The sequence below is a fragment of the Camellia sinensis genome, chromosome 7 (assembly GCF_055761805.1).
Source record: "Camellia sinensis isolate YWXY chromosome 7, ASM5576180v1, whole genome shotgun sequence".
Classification (NCBI taxonomy): domain Eukaryota; kingdom Viridiplantae; phylum Streptophyta; class Magnoliopsida; order Ericales; family Theaceae; genus Camellia; species Camellia sinensis.
The window spans coordinates 101164355-101181448 of NC_138967.1; the positions used below are offsets into that span (position 1 = coordinate 101164355).

The 17094-nt window shown below is 34.6% G+C and overlaps 1 pseudogene across 1 annotated transcript; it reads left to right on the forward strand.

Annotated features, from left to right (window-relative positions):
* The first annotated feature begins 421 nt into the window (after positions 1-421).
* LOC145795226 (transcription activator GLK1-like) lies at positions 422-15237 on the forward strand (annotated as a pseudogene). The gene is made up of 8 exons (XR_014335794.1): positions 422-792; positions 1513-1597; positions 1905-2045; positions 2769-2980; positions 8372-8576; positions 8642-8698; positions 9606-9730; positions 14675-15237. The product of XR_014335794.1 is annotated as a transcription activator GLK1-like (transcript).
* The last annotated feature ends 1857 nt before the right edge of the window (positions 15238-17094 follow it).

Consider the following 17094-nt stretch of genomic DNA (forward strand, 5'->3'; position numbering starts at 1 on the left):
ACATATTTTTAGTCAGTAATAGTTTGAAATTTTAGCAACCAGATTTTATTTTGGTCGCCAAATTTCATTTTTTTGCGACGAAAATATTTTTGGTCAACAAAAGTGGTCGGCAAATGTGTTTATTCTTGTAGTGAATAAACAAAAAATAAACAAAAACCAATTTATAAATTTTTTGTAAATATAAACTGAAAATGTAAACGTTACCAAACAGGCCCTTATAGTCTCTCTCTCTCTCTCTCTCTCTCTCTCTCTCTTTCTCGTTACCGGAAAAAGTTCTTTGCAAAATCCATTTCTACTTCTCTTGAGGCATAAATTTGCATGCAATAGCAATAGCAATAGCAATACCACGTAGTTGCACTTGCACCATAGTGAGCAGGCAGGTTTGAATTGAATTATTATAAGTCCAGTTTAGCACTGTGGAATGCTTGCTTTGTCACCTTTAAGGACCATCAACAAAGATGAAATTAGGGAGGAAGAGATGGAGAGCCTTTCGATCAGAGACAACAATGTCTTTGCGGACATTCCGGGTGAGAAATTACTGGACAGTATTGATTTTGATGACCTTTTCATTGGCATCAACGATGGAGATGTGTTGCCTGACTTGGAGATGGATCCTGAAATCCTTGCCGAGTTTCAAACCAGTACCGGCTGTGAGGAATCAGAGAAAGTAGAGGTTAATAATTCGAGAAAGGAGGAGGAAGAAGAAGAAGAAAACAAAGTCTCAGGTTGTTCTTCATTCTTGAATCAAGGAGAGGAAATTGTGAGCAAGAGAGATGAATCTGTTGCTGATGTGTTGACACCATAAATCTGCAATTTTTATTATTATTTATTATTTATATAATTGCAGGACATGTAGTATCTTTCTACTCATTTGGAGGTTAATGTTGGCACCATAAAATAATAATATGATTATTATTATTTTCAAGACACGTGGCATTCTTTTATTCATTTGGAAGCTAAAAGAAGTTATGGAGATGATGGAGAATATGAAGGACAAAGTGGATGAGTGGAAGGACACATGGCAAGACAAGAATGAAGATGGAAGAAATGGGTAGTTACTAAGTAGTTATTACTATATTTTTTCCTCTATAAATAGCCATTAATGGCTACATTGTAAGCCCCGGAACTCAAATCAAAGACACTTGATTTCAATATTTCTTGTTATTTTCCTTATCTTAGGAGTAGTTTAACATAAATTTATATTTCGAAGCATTTATTTTTAGCACTTTCATTTCGAAGCATTTCATGCACTTCCTTTTCGAAGCATACGAGTAGAGGTAAGTAATTATTACTTTGATTGTTTACTCAATCGTGTTTCTCCATCTCCATCTCCCTTTCTTCTTTTCATTTTTCTTTTCTCTACACTTTGGCAATTTTGAAGTCCTCTTTGTTGAGGCAAAAGAACCATCAACACAATCGCTTGATAATTGGCTTGAATTTAATCTGTAAGGATTTTTCAATCCTTGCTGGCACGCTTGCATTTATAATATTTTCCTTCGTAAGAAAAATAAGCCAACATGTTGTCAATCCATCGCCAAAGGAAGCTCATAAAGGACGAAAATCATCTAAGAATCATCAAGGGAAAAGAAAAGTGAAGGTAATTAGTATTGGATTCAAGCTAAATAGATTAATTATTTGCAACTCTCTCTCTCTCTCTCTCTCTCATATTTATGAATTTTCACATACTTCTTGAGCTGCAAATAGGAGCTCACGAGAATTCTGGTTTGGAATAGTCTGTTTGTGTCCAGGAGATGTCAGAATTCGATGAGAGAGAGAGAGAGAGAGAGAGAGAGAGACTAATGTCTACTCATATTGTCTTTCTGCTAGTTTAACATTTGTTGATTTTGTTGTGGGATTTAAAAGAGAGAGCTTATTGTATTGGAATGTGTGGTGTGGGGTGGTAGGTGGATTGGATGCTAGAGCTGCACAGGAGATTTGTGGAAGCAGTGGAGCAGCTGAGCGTGGATGAGGCAGTCCCTTCAAGGATTTTAGAGCTTATGGGAATTCATTGTCTCACTCGCCATAACATTGCTAGTCATCTTCAAGTACTTACTCCTACTTCCATACCTCCTCTCTCTCTCTCTCTCTCTCTCTCTCTCTCTCTCTCTCTCTCTCTCTAATTTGTTTCATTCTACTTCTATTTTCTTTCAAGTATGCAAACTTCTACAAAAATTATGATAAAATTCTCTCTCTCTCTCTCTCTCTCTCTCTCTCTGACCTTACTTCAAATGGAAAAAGACTTCAAATGCATTTTAACATAATCATATTCCTTACTAATTTTTATGGAAAATACTAAATTATGATTTATTTATTTTTTTTATAAAAAATTTGCTTCTATATTATTTGTTCACAGTGTTTATGTTTTTAAATAAAAAAATCACGAAAAGTCATATCTTTCTAGACAATAGTTCTGTATCTTTTCTTTTTTTTTTTCTATATCACAACTACTCATTTTCACAGAACTGTTTACCATTGTTAGGGTTATAGATTTGTTTGTTTTCTTAGAGTATGTCTTCACTTTTGTTATGCAAATAAATTTATTGGAATTTCATATCTTGTCTGAGATCGCACTTGACTGCACTTGAATGTTGGTTACTGTAATAAGACCTTGTTCACTGCCTTAATCTGTTGTTTAAAAAACTAAAGTGTGAATTTCAAACCTAATGAAAGTAGAAACACACTAATTAAGTTTCCTTTACTGATTTTTCATGGATTTGCAACTTTAATCTGAAAGACACTAATTTGAAGAAGAATTGTGGGCTGTGCAGAAATACCGATCGCATAGGAAACATTCGCTAGCTCGTGAAGCGGAAGCTGCAAGCTGGACCCAGAGACGGCAAACATATGGTGGTGGTGGAGGAGAAGGAGGTGGTGGTGGTGGTGGTGGTGGAAGCAAGAATATTATGAGCCCTTGGGTGGTTGCGCGGCCTACCATCGGCTTCCCTCCCATGAGACCGTTGGAACATTTCAGACCTTTACTGTTAGGGAAAATCCGAGATTCCCCACAAGTAAATCAATCAATGGGAATAAAAATTAATGCGGAAAAATTAAATCAAAGGCAACACAAGAATTTTTACGTGGTTCCCTCAATGTGAGGTACGTCCACGGGATCGAAATCCGATTCCACTATCAACCAAATAATTCCAAACGATTACAAACGAGACACTAATGGTCTCACAAAATCACCCTTAGGTGAATTCTAAATAATCACAAATAAACAAGAGGAAAGACCTCACCAAATAGAAGAACCAAAATCTTCAGAACCAAAGTTGAAGAAGATCCAAAATAATAACCCAAACCTCCCAAACAAAGATGCACCAACTTGAATATACACCCAAGAATGAAAGGAACCAAGTACATCAATGTTGCTGTAGCTTCATTCAACTTCGGGAAAAACCAAATTAATCATCACGATTTGCTGCCTTCGGAAAACTAAATAAGGAGGCAGCCCTCTGTCCTTTTTTTCTCTTGGGAAAAATAATACACCAACAAAATTGTGAATCTAGGGTTTTGTAATCAAACCCTAATTATATCCAAATTGAATTGGGTCTCCTCAAATATAATATATAAAAATACATTATACTAAACCAAGCCAAATTAAAACTCTTTTAATAAATCAATTGGGTCCCACACTCCAATAAGGAGGTATACCCAACAATTCTCCCCCTACCGACTTAGGTGGAGACATCAACCATACCCGCCAAAGTTCGACACTTTAAATGTTTGTCCCTCGACAAAGTCTTCGTCAACATATCTGAAATATTATCATCTGTGTGAACCTTTTCGAGTTGTAACAATTTCGAATCTAACACATCACGAATCCAATGGTATCTCACATCAATGTGTTTCGATCTCGAATGAAAAGTAGAATTTTTACTCAAGTGAATAGCACTTTGACTATCACAATAAAGCACATACTTTTCTTGCTTCAAACCCAACTCTTGCAAAAATTTCTTTAACCATAACTCTTCTTTGCAAGCTTCTGTAATAGCAATAAATTCAGCTTCGGTAGTTGAGAGAGCAACACATTTTTGTAATTTAGATTGCCATGCCACAGCTCCCCCTGCAAAAGTCATCAAATACCCCGAAGTAGATTTCCTAGAATCAACATCACCAGCCATGTCAGAATCTGTGAACCCATCAAGCATCGGTTTACCATCCCCAAAACACAAACATACCTTCGAAGTCCCTCGAAGATACCTTAGAATCCATTTTACCGCTGCCCAATGTTCTTTACCCGGATTAGAGAGAAAACGACTCACCACACCAACGGCGTGAGCAATATCCGGCCTTGTACAAACCATGGCGTACATCAAAGAACCAACTGCTGAAGCATAAGGAACTTTCTGCATCTCTTCCTTGTCTTTCTCACTTGTAGGACATTGATTCGAACTAAGCTTGAAGTGACCCGCAAGTGGACAACCAACCGGCTTTGCTTTATCCATGTTGAACCTCTCAAGAATTTTCTCAATGTAGCTTTCTTGAGATAACCAAATCAGCCCCTCTTTGCGATCACGAACAATTTTCATACCAAGAATTTGCTTTGCCGGTCCCAAATCTTTCATAGCAAAAGACTTGCTTAACTCCAATTTCAACCTGTTTATCATGGTAGAATCTTGACCCACAATTAACATGTCATCAACATAAAGCAAAAGAATAATAAATTTACCATCTGGAAAATTTTTCACAAACACACAATGGTCTGAAGTGGTTTTAGAAAAACCATTATTCATCATGAAAGAGTCGAATTTTTTGTACCATTGCCGCGGGGCTTGCTTGAGGCCATACAAACTTTTCTTCAATTTGCAAACAAATTTCTCTTTCCCTTTTTCCACAAATCCTTTCGGTTGCTCCATGTAAATTTCTTCTTCAAGGTCACCATGAAGAAATGCGGTCTTCACATCAAGTTGCTCAACTTCAAGGTTCATACTTGCAGCCATGGCAAGTACAACCCGAATAGAAGACATCTTTACAACCGGTGAGAAAATTTCATCAAAATCAATACCTTTCTTTTGCCCAAAGCCTTTCACAACAAGACGTGCCTTATACCTCAGATTCTTGCCATCATTCTTCAATTTGAAGACCCACTTATTTTTCAGAATTTTCCTCCCCTTAGGCAACTTCACTAAATCATAAGTTTGGTTTTCAAGCAAGGAATTCATCTCCTCTTCCATGGCCTTTTTCCAGTCACCTTTCTTTGCATGCTCAATTGCTTCTTGGTAGCTCTCCGGCTCCCCTTGATCAGAAATCAACACAAATTCATTGGGAGGATACTTTCTTGAAGGTTGTCGGTCCCTTGTAGATTTCCTCAACTCAAGTTGTGGTGGTGGTTCTTGAGTTGGATACTCTTCCTCAATTTCTGGCTCAGCTTCATTAGAATTAGCATCATCCTCTATATCTTCAATAGGTGGCTGCACATCTCCCCCGTTTTCATCATCAACTGAAGATGAAGGAGATGGATCCATGTCAATGAGATCACTAGTTTTTGGCTCCGGTTGATCACCTTTGCCAAAGTCTTCAATTGTTTGGTCTTCAAGAAACACAACATCACGGCTTCGAATGACTTTCTTGTCGACTGGATCCCACAATCTATATCCAAATTCATCACGCCCATAGCCAAGAAAAATACATTGTCTTGACTTGCTATCAAGCTTGGACCTCTCATCTTTTGGAATGTGAACAAAAGCTCGGCAACCAAACACTCTCAAGTGCTCATAAGATACATCTTTACCGGTCCAAACTCTTTCTGGAACATCACCATTCAAAGGATAGGAAGGTGACAAATTGATCACGTCAACCGCTGTCTTCAATGCCTCACCCCAAAAGGATCTTGGCAATTTAGCTTGTGAAAGCAAACACCTTGTTCTTTCCACAATGGTGCGGTTCATCCTCTCGGCAACTCCATTTTGTTGAGGAGTCTTCTTAACTGTCTTTTGGTGCCGAATACCTTGGCTGCGACAATACTCATCAAATGGCCCAATGTATTCACCACCATTGTCTGATCGGATGCACTTCAATTTCTGCCCTGTTTCTCTTTCAACCATAGCCTGAAAATGCTTAAATACTTCTAGAACTTGATCTTTAGTTTTTAGTAAAAAAGCCCAAACTTTCCTTGAATAATCATCAATAAAAGTAACAAAATAAAGTGCACCACCATGTGTTCTAACTTTTAAAGGACCACAAACATCCGAATGAATCAACTCCAAAACATTTTCTTTTCTAGAAGCAACATTTTTATGAAAAGAAACTCTATGTTGTTTACCCGTCAAACAATGAACACAAGTTTTAAGATGTGTACCTTTCAAACCGGGTAGAAGCTCTTTCTTGAACAAAACTTGCAGCCCCTTTTCACTCATATGGCCAAGCCGCTTGTGCCACAATTCGGTAGAAGTATCATCTTGAAGTGTATTGACAATACCTTTACAAATTTTTCCTTGCATCGAATAAAGTGTATGAGTCTTCTTACACTTAGCCACCACCAAGGAACCCTTTGTGAGCTTCCATATTCCATCACCAAATTTGTTGTTGTAGCCTTCATCATCTAGCTTCCCAGTAGAAATCAAATTGAGGCGAATGTCGGGAACATGCCTCACATCTTTAAGCAACAACTTGCAGCCCAAATTTGTTTCCAAGCAAACATCACCCATGCCGATAATCTTGGACAAACCTTCATTACCCATTCGAACAGAACCATAATCTCCTTCGGTATAGGTAGTGAAGAAATCAACTCGAGAAGTCACATGAAAAGAAGCACCAGAATCAATCACCCAATTGCTCTCTTGGCCCACAAAATTGATACAATCATCTTCACAAACAACCATGAGATCAGCATTGGTAGTAACTGCCGTTGTGTCTTCTTGCTTCTTGTCCACACTTTTGTCACGCCTTTTCTCCTTATTCTTGAGCTTTCGGCATTCCCGCTTCATGTGCCCTTTCTCATGGCAATAATAGCACTCAATGTCTTTCTTTGAAAAAGAACCATCTTTTGATTTGTCACGGCTTTGATCACGACCATGAGGAGTCTTACTCCTCCCCCTTGATTTGCTTCGGCCTCTCACAACAAATGCTTCTGAATGAGAGGAACCCGCTGATTTTCTTCTAGTTTCTTCATTCAACAGGCTACTAGTGACTTGGCCCATTGTGACAACTCCATCGGGCGCCGAATTACTGACGGTCACAACCAAAGTCTCCCAACTTTCGGGTAAAGAACTAAGTAGCATCAAAGCCTGCAACTCATCATCAAAAACAATTTTCATAGAAGCAAGTTGGTTAACAATACTCTTTATTTCATTCAGATGTTCCGGAATAGGGCTGCCCTCTTTATATTTTAAATTAACCAACTTACGAAACAGAAAAGCTTTATTTGTGGCTGATTTCCTATCATAAAGGCCCTCTAATTTTTTCCATAAATCATGTGCTGAAGTTTCAGTAGCAACATGATGAAACACACTGTCATCAATCCATTGACGGATAACACCAACGGCTTTTCGATTAAGCCTATTCCATTCATCATCTTTCATACCCTCGGGTTTGCCAGAATCACCCTCAATGGGTCCATATAAATCTTTACAAAATAATAGGTCCTCCATTTTAGTTTTCCAAGTTACCCAATTGCTTCCATTGAAGCTAGACATACGACCCACATTCCCCTCCATTGATTTACACAAATAAATAGACTCAAATAAACCGTAAGCTCTGATACCAGTTGTTAGGGAAAATCCGAGATTCCCCACAAGTAAATCAATCAATGGGAATAAAAATTAATGCGGAAAAATTAAATCAAAGGCAACACAAGAATTTTTACGTGGTTCCCTCAATGTGAGGTACGTCCACGGGATCGAAATCCGATTCCACTATCAACCAAATAATTCCAAACGATTACAAACGAGACACTAATGGTCTCACAAAATCACCCTTAGGTGAATTCTAAATAATCACAAATAAACAAGAGGAAAGACCTCACCAAATAGAAGAACCAAAATCTTCAGAACCAAAGTTGAAGAAGATCCAAAATAATAACCCAAACCTCCCAAACAAAGATGCACCAACTTGAATATACACCCAAGAATGAAAGGAACCAAGTACATCAATGTTGCTGTAGCTTCATTCAACTTCGGGAAAAACCAAATTAATCATCACGATTTGCTGCCTTCGGAAAACTAAATAAGGAGGCAGCCCTCTGTCCTTTTTTCTCTTGGGAAAAATAATACACCAACAAAATTGTGAATCTAGGGTTTTGTAATCAAACCCTAATTATATCCAAATTGAATTGGGTCTCCTCAAATATAATATATAAAAATACATTATACTAAACCAAGCCAAATTAAAACTCTTTTAATAAATCAATTGGGTCCCACACTCCAATAAGGAGGTATACCCAACATTTACATGTTTGGGGTCATCCCTCAATGGATCCATCCTTAATCCACATCTGGCCCAAACATCTACTCCCTTCCCCATCTCCACCACCACCACCACCACCGGCAGCTCCATGGGCCCACCCAACCACACATCCTTCTCCACCAAGACCACTGCTAGACTCATCATTTTGGCACTTACACTACCAAAGGCATAAGGTAATCTCTCCCTCCCTCCCTACTTGTTACCTCTCTCTCTAAAATGGCATCTCCTCTTTATTCAGGTTCCAAATTCTCTTACACCGGGAACACCTTGCTTTCCGCCACCACTGCCAACTACGGTAACGATTTGTTTCGGAGCAGCGCTACTAAGTACTAACACAACAATGAGCAAGGGTTCCCTTTCCTAAATATTCTTATCCATTTGTCCCAAATCATTTACAATCATTGGATTATATGAGAATCTTAAGATTTGAGAGACATATCTAACAATGAGCAAGGCTTCCCTTTCCTAAATATTCCTGTCCCTTTGTTCCAAATTACTTACAATCATTATATGAGAATTCTAAGATTTGAGAGACATTCCTAAATATTCCTGTCCATTTGTTCCAAATCACTTACAATCATTGGATTATATGAGAATTCTAAGATTTGAGAGACATATCCAATAATTGTGAATGATTTGAGACAAAGGACAGAAATATTTGGGAACCGGAAATCCTTGGACCAAATACAAATGGGTTTACAAACGCTTGCATAGTTCTGTGATTAATTTATGTATTCTAACGCTTTATTGTAGCAAAAAATCTAATAATAATTAAAAAAATCTAGTATGGCAGCAAAAAATTGAGTAATAATTAAAAAATAGAAAACAAAAGCATTCTTTGTTTATCTTCTCAATAAATCTAATAATAATTATAAAAAAAAAAAAAATCTAGTATGGTAGCAAAAAATGTAGTAATAATTAAAAAATAGAAAAGAAAAGCATTCTTTGTTTATCTTCTCAATAATCAACCTTTTCTTGTTTATTTAAAATAAATTTGTATAATAAACTCTAAAAAAAAAAAACTTACATTAAGCACACTTACACTAAGTTTTAAAATTAAAAAATAATAATAATAATAATAATAATAATAATAATCTGTAAACAATTGTAAGTAAACTGCACCAAAAGAAGTTAAAAAGACTTGCCTTGAGCTTGGCTCCATCTACAAGGAATTCAATGACACATGGTTATTATAATTGCAGAGATTTGGCACTCCAACGGTCCCCGGGATTCCACCCAATGATGCCATGTACAGGCTCAACCCTGGCATTGGTGTCCCTCCCAGACTAACAGGTCCCCACCCCACCCTCCATTCGATTTTCACCCGGTGAGAGACTACTGCTCCCTTCACTTTCTCTCTATCATATTATTTTCCTCTTTTTTGCCTTCTTTCTCCTCCTTGTTTTTACTTACAAAACATATAGTAAAGTCTTTTACAGGATGACATTTGAATAATTAAAAAAATCAATATTGTTATGGAGCAAGTTATTTTTTTGTCTCAGGTGTCACCGTTATATTAGTTTAAAAGGACTGACTCCTCTCCAATTACAGAAAAGTGGAGTTCAGCATTGGTGGGCCTTAATCTGGGCTTATGTCGATAATCCAAATCATTTTATGTGTAGAACTCGTTGACTACATTATCCCTGCAAAAAATTACATTGATTGAATATTGATAATCACTTGATCAAACAATACTTAGACTCAATTTACTTTGAAATTTATTTTGAAAATGTGATCTGATCAAATAGTTATCGATATCTAATCAAAGTGATTTTTTACAAGGATAATGTATTCGACGAGTTCTACACATTAACGATTTAGATTATTAACATGAACCCAAATTACGACCCACCAATACCGAGCTCTCCTCTCTAGTAACTGGAGAGGAGCCATGTCCATTTAAAAAGTCTTACTATTAATTTCTGTTATTGATATTGGCATATTACTTATAAGAAAAATGACATAAAATATACTTTTTAAATTTATTTTTTAAATATAGTGACATATCAAGAAGATGATTTATTGATAACCAAATAATGTTTAATTATCAACAAATTATTTTTTGACACAATACTGAGTTTAGAAGTTAGATTTAGGCCAAGTTTAGCATCTACTAAATAATACAAAAAGTCAAAAAGTCACTATCATATTTAAGTCACATCATCTTATTTAAATCACATCACATCTCTAACACATCACATCAAACCCAACCTATATAAGTTAATAAGTCAAAAAGTACACTTTTTTAGAACATTCCAAACCAACCTTTAACTTGGAAGTCTAAATAACGATGCTCTATTTATAAATAAGAAAAAATTAAACATAGTTGCGGAGCCGGCCCAAAGGGCAAGCTGGCTTTGGGCCCTGATGTTTGGGCTAGAAAATATTGCACGGTTGACCTCTCTTCAACCATTGTGTTGGAATGGTGCTGCAAATGATTGGTCATATCCTGTTGTACCAATTTAGGTGGAATCATTGGGCTTTGTTTTGATTCTTATAGCACCGCCTATTGGTCTTTGTGTTTTTTCTTTATTGATTTATGATGTAAGGTTATCCTTAATTCTTACCAATAAACTTTATTTTGTTGATATAAAATAAATAAATAAAATTAAAAAAAAAAAACCAAAAAAAAAAAAAACTATTTTTATTAGTGGATGACCACTAATTATTTTGATTTTAACTTGCCAAAACCCAAATACTACATGGCTTATTAGTACCAAACTCAAAAACAAAACTATTTTTACTAGTGGAAGCCTAACTTATTTGATTTTTACTCTACCAAACTTTGCCCCAACAATTTAAGGGCTGGTTTGACATTATGTATAAAATTCAAAAAGTCAAAAATTCACTAAAAAAATAAAAAATAAAAAGTTCATACTATTTACCTTTATTTTGGCAGGAAATCTGTCAGATGAAAAACAAAAACAAAAAACAGTGCTGCCACAAAACTGTGCAGCCACAACTTCCCAAGTCAAAAAGAAAACGTGGCACACTTGAAGCCACACATTCCCATTAAAATAAATAAATAAATAAACTAAAATAAAATAAAATAAAATAAAAATTGAAAAGAGATAGAAAGTCAGCGCAATATTAATGCTGACTATGTCAGGGAGGATAATTTCGTAATTTTACTATTTTATACAATATTTTAATACACATTTTTTCGTAAAAAGTCAAAAAATTATCCCAAACAACCATCTTTTTTTTCTCTAATTTTTAGTCTAAAAAGTATATTTATTTAGGACATTCAAAACAACCCCTATGCCTTTGATAATCTCTTTATATGTTGTCAAATTTTATATCATTCTGATTCTACTTTAGTGTTTGATAATTTGACTTGAAAATTAAAATCTCTACAATTTGAGTTGATTGTTACTTGTTAGATTGTGAATTAAATTGTTTATTTAATCATATTTCTTGTTAAGTATTAATCTATATGGGCCGTGCTATGTCCCCCGAAAATCCCCCCCCCCTAATCCTCCGAATTTTCAAACCAAGACAAAAAAAAAAAAAAAAAGTTCCCCAAAACGACATCGTTTTGGGGATTAGGGGGATTAGGGGAGGCTTTTTTAGGGCTCCAAATCATTTTCCAATCTATATATACATAAAAATAAGAAGAAAAGTAAAATAATTAAGGGCAAAAGCACTTAATACCCTTTGGTTTTGGGCTGAGGCAAATGGCCCCTGACGATTGGAAATATGCAAACATCTCTTCTGTAGTTTTAAACTTATCTGCAATCGTCACATCGTTAACGTCTATGTCAAAAAAACTAATTTACCCTTGCTAATATAGGCACACTCACCCATCACACACGTCACACACATGCACATTCCTGCTCTCTTCTCTCTTTCTCTCTCTTTACACGCCGTTAACGTCTATGTCAAAAAAATTAATTTACCCTTGCTAATATAGGCACACTCACCCATCACACACGTCACACACATGCACATTCCTGCTCTCTTCTCTCTTTCTCTCTCTTTACACAGCACATATCACATCACATCACTTAATTCACTTTTTTAATTAAAAAATAGAACAAATTTTATCCAATTTTATTTTAATAAAATACATATAATTTTTAATATATAAATTCAATTTTTATAAAATTAATTTTATTCAAAAAATATCAACAAAATCTTTAAAATAAGACTAATATTAACATATTTAATAAAAATTTAAATTAATAGTTCAAAACTATATAAAAACTTAAATAATTAAAATGATTTGTATGATTTGAAATTAATGTAAATAAAAATTATTTAGAATTATTTTTTAACAAAAAAATATTATTTTTATTTACTAAAAAAAAGTTAAGACTAATAAAAAAATATTAACTCAAATTGTACAAAATTAGTAATAATAAGGGTAAATTATGTAAATGGTCCATGTAGCTTACACGAAGTGTCAATTTGGTTGCTAGTGTTTTAATTTGCTCTATTTTACCCTTTAATTTAACGAATTGTGTCGTATTGGTCCAATAAATAACAGTTGTTAGGTTTGGTAGATAGAAACTCAAACGATGTATCAATTTAGTCTCTATAGTTTACACGATGTGTCAATTTGATTCCTGTCAAAATCGAGCAAATTAAAATAATAATGACCAAATTGACATATCGTATAAACTATAAACACCAAATTGACACATCGTTTGAGCACGTGATGATTTTCCGTCCACCAAACCTAACAGCCGTTATTTATTGGACCAATATGACACAATTCGTTAAATTAATGGGTAAAATTGAACAAATCAAAATAACATTGACCAAATTGACACATCATGTAAATTACAGAGACCATTTGCATAATTTACCCTACTAATAATAATAATATTCAAACTACTCAAATGTTAACTTAAATTGTATAAATAAAAAAATAATAATAAACCATAAAGATGGTAATAATTAAACCATACAAATATTATTTTGTGTTTTTATTAACTCAAATCATACAATAAAAATAATACAAATTAATACCAAAAAAATCACTAAAAATAACCAAAAAAATAGTCACATATATTTTAGCATTAAAAATAGTTTCAAAAAATTATGTCATGAGAAATCCAATTCGTTATATTTGATTGAATTTTGTCTTCTATTTTTCTAAAAAAAAAATTAAAATTAATTTGTTAAAGAAAAAGATCAATTTCTTATGATTCTATAAACAAATTGTATAATTAACAAAATATGATCAAGTGTTTCCCTTCCAATATTGTTTACAAAAGACATTTCAATATTCTTAACAAATTGTATAATAAAGTTAAAAATAATAAACAATAAAATAAAATAAAAAAGACACTATAGAGTGGAAGACAAATTAAACAAATAAATATTTGATTAAATAAAAATAATAAATAAGTAAAATAAATAAGAGATATAAATATAATAGAAAAAAATTTGTATAATACAGTTTAGTAAAATATAATCAAGTGTTTCCTACTCCAATACTGCTTGCAAAAGACATTTCAATATTCCTGACAAATTGTATGATATAGCTTAAAAAAAATAAACAACAAAATAAAAAAGACAATATAGTGTGAAAGACAAATTAAACAAAAAAATATTTGATTAAAAAAATATATAATAAAATAAATAAGAGATAAAAATATAATAAAAAAAAAAACAAATTAAAATAAAAAGGAGAGGAAGTACTAATTGTTCCAAGATGGTTCCACTCTTCCCTACAATTTGGGTGGAGTATAACATCTATTTCAAATCATGTGAAGGGTAGGGTCATTTTGGTCTTTTGATCAAATCATTTTTAGAGAAAAACTGTCAAACGGAACAATACTTGCACATCTGTTTTTTTGGATGGAAAATGTGATAGTTACAAATAAGTCCAAAATCATAGGAGAGATGTCTACATATTTTCAAACGTCAGTGGAGTTATCAGTACCAACCCAAAATCCTAGTGGGTTAAGTGCTTTTTGCCTTAACATATATTCAAAAATAAAAATTAAAAAATTAAAAAAATAAGTAACATGACTAGATTGTCTTTTTAATTTTTTAATTTTTTTTGTAATAATTTCCTTTTTAAGCTGATTGTCTTTTCAAGTGGTATTCACTAAGAGCCTCTAAAAGTTTAGGATCGACCCTTTTATAATTGTTTAAATTGTGAATTTCTACTAACTGACTTTCATTTCCAATTTGATTTGGTTGTTTAAGTTGTTAATTGCTCCATAAAATTTATTAATATGGTGAGAGATGTGTCTTACATAAATTAGAAACAATAATTGATTTCTTGTCTTGACTATTTGTCAATGTTGTTTTACAGTCGAAAGAGAGCATCGATGCAGCTATTGGAGATGCTTTATCAAAGCCATGGCTGCCACTTCCTCTTGGACTAAAACCTCCATCTCTTGTTAGTGTATTGGGGAAACTACAACTTCATGGAATTCCCAAGATACCACTCAGTTGCGCTTGAAATCCTAAAAACAATTTGGTGATCTCAAATCATAAAATAATCCTAAATTTGACGACATTTCCTGCATTTAGATATCCATCTAAGTTTGCAAAATTTTCACCTTTTCCAAAAAATAAATAAATAAATAAAAACCGGCTTTTCCTTCTTTCTTTTTTCCTTCTTTTTTTTTTTTTCTTTTTCTTTTTCTCTTTTTTTTTTTTTTTTTTTGAACTCAAAATCAGATTACCTCTATTTTCTTTTTCAAGACTGAGCTAGAAGAGCTTGATGTATGAAGCTAATAATTTTTGTAATAGTTGTTATCAATATAAGACAGTAATACTCATGAGGACCTCACTCTCTCTCTCTCTGCTTCATTGAAGTCCTGTTTGATAACTTAGTAATTTTTCCTTTGAATAATAATGTTAAATTGTTAACTATCAATGCTCAAGCAGGCTAACACATGTGTCACTTGCTACCAATTTATTTAAAAGCTTTTGCTATTATAGAAAAATGGATAACTTCATTATTTATATCTTCAAACAGGTAATAATTAAAAAAACAAACCACTAAACTGTGGGGACATAATTTTTGAATGACAACACTTGGTCGAAGTGTCACCGAAGTGCCAATCGAGATGCCACGTGTCCTGGTCATGACGCCAAGATGATCTCGGCTAGACCGAGGTTACCGGAATCCGGGATAAGCGGATAAAGGACAAGAGTCCTAGAATGAGAGAACTTTAGTTTGCGTAAAGATAAAACTCTTAGAGAGTTTATCCAAATCTTACTATGAGTCCAAGATTAGCAGTAATCCTAAGTCTATTGAAGCTAGGCTTCTATTGGGACTAGGTTTGTGTTGGCTATAAAAGAGAGGCACCCTCATGGATCTAAGGTATGCTTTTTATGCTCTGAATAGTGAGTTAAGCACTTTTGCTATCTTTGAGAGATAACTGACTTGATCGTCGGAGTGCCCCCGGGTGGACGAACCACAGCCGGAATTTCTTCTTTTTTGTGACAGGTCGTTTGAGCTTAATCTATTCTGCCAGTGTTCTCCAGCTGAGTGCTTGATTGGCATTGTGGTCGGAAATTGACACACAAAAAAATTTCAACAAGTTGAAGTTAAACTGAGGTCATATTTAACACTTATTGAAATTTTTAAGAAAAATTTACAAGTTGAAGTTAAACCGAGGTCATGTTTAACACTTGTTGAAATTTAAGAAAAATTTACAAGTTGAAGTTAAACTGATGTCATGTTTAACACTTGTTTGAAATTTAAGAAAAATTTACAAGTTGAAATTAAACTGAGGTCATGTTTAACACTTGTTGAAATTTTAAGAAAAATTTACAAGCTGAAGCTAAATCGGGGTCATGATTAAAGGAATGAATGATATAGGTTCCATCACCTCAGGATGCCGAGATAATAGAACCTAGGGGGCAGTTGTGGGGACATAATTTTTGAATGACAACACATGGCCGAGGTGTCACCGAAGTGCCGGCCGAGGTGTCACCGAAGTGCCAGCCGAGGTGCCACGTGTCCTGGTCATAACGCCGAGATGATCTCGGCTAGGCCGAGGTTATCTGCAAAGATACCAGAATTCGGGATAAGCAGATAAGGGACAAGAGTCTTAGAATGAGAGAGGATTTCAGTTTGGGTAAAGATAAGACTCTTAGAGAGTTTATCACAATCATACTGGAAGTCCAAGATTAGCAGTAATCTTAAGGCTATTGAAGTTAGGCTTCTATTGGGATTAGGTAAGTGTTGGCTATAAAAGAGAGGCACCCCCATAGGTTTAAGATATGCTTTTTATGCTCTGAATAGTAAGTTAAGCACTTTTGCTATCTTTGAAAGATAACTGACTTGATCGTCGGGGTGCCCCCGAGTGGACGAACCACCGCCGGAATCTCTTCTTTTTGTGACAGGTCATTCGGCCTTAATATATTCTGCCTATGTTCTCCAGCTGAGTGCTTGATTGGCAGTGTGGTCAGAAATTAACACACATAATTTTTAAATGACAACACGTGGCTGAGGTGTCACCGAAGTGCCAGTTGAGATGCCATGTGTCCTGGTCATGACACCGAGATGATCTCGGCTAGGCCGAGGTTATCTGCGAAGATACCGAAATCCGGGATAAGCGGATAAGGGATAAGAGTCCTAGAATGAGAGAGGACTTCAGTTTGGGTAAAGATAAGACTCTTAGAGAGTTTATCCCAATCCTACTGGGAGTCCAAGATTAGCAGTAATCCTAAGTCCATTGAAGCTAGGCTTCTATTGGGACTAGGTTTGTGTTGGCT